Consider the following 837-nt stretch of genomic DNA (forward strand, 5'->3'; position numbering starts at 1 on the left):
AGTGGAGAGTAGAACAGTTCGGGAAGTTAATGTAGACAAACAAGAGGCTAACAACCAGAATTTTTCACGTTAAAATAGCATTTAATTATTAGAAGAAAGAAAACAAGAAACGGAAAAATGAGATAACGATGATAACGGTTGGGGTTTGGGGTTGGGTGAGGTTCCTGGTGCTTTGGTTTGAGTTTGACTGAGGACTCCAGGCTGTAGAGCATTTTCGTGTGGGATTTTTAAGTTTCGTCCTTTTCTTGGGAAAATTTGCGAGAGTAGGGGGTCCACTTTAGGCTGAGCTGGCACAAAACGACAAGATCGGTCGCCGAATCGGAGGGCGAATCATTACTGCTTTTCTGTCAGTCCAGCCTGTATTCTATACCTGCCACCCCCCACCACCATCTCATCCTATAACGGCCTATCTATCCCCCTCTATACTCTCTACACACACGTGCCGGTCACTTCTCCTTTCCCACACTCGCATAACACCTGTACGGAACCGGTTCCCCCCACCCCCCGAGGCATTTGCACCTTCCTCTCATCTTCCTCTCTTACACATTTCGGTTGCTTTTGTTTTGTTTTCGAAACTACTGTATAAAATATTGTGAAGCCCACGTATTTGTCAGTAATAAAATATGATTAATTAATCAATAATAGGAAAGTGGAGGATTTGGGGATGGATTAAAGAAAGGTATGGGAAAAGGGCGAGAGAGAAGATTGTCGGGTGGGTATTCAAATGGGAAAAGAAGGGATATTTTGTTATTATTTTGATCTAACAGATCCGTATCTATTTCTGTTACTCGTACATCGTACATATACTACCCACCGCATGGAGCCATGGACCTCTTC

Source organism: Arachis ipaensis, chromosome B05 (assembly GCF_000816755.2).
Source record: "Arachis ipaensis cultivar K30076 chromosome B05, Araip1.1, whole genome shotgun sequence".
NCBI classification, from domain to species: Eukaryota; Viridiplantae; Streptophyta; class Magnoliopsida; order Fabales; family Fabaceae; genus Arachis; species Arachis ipaensis.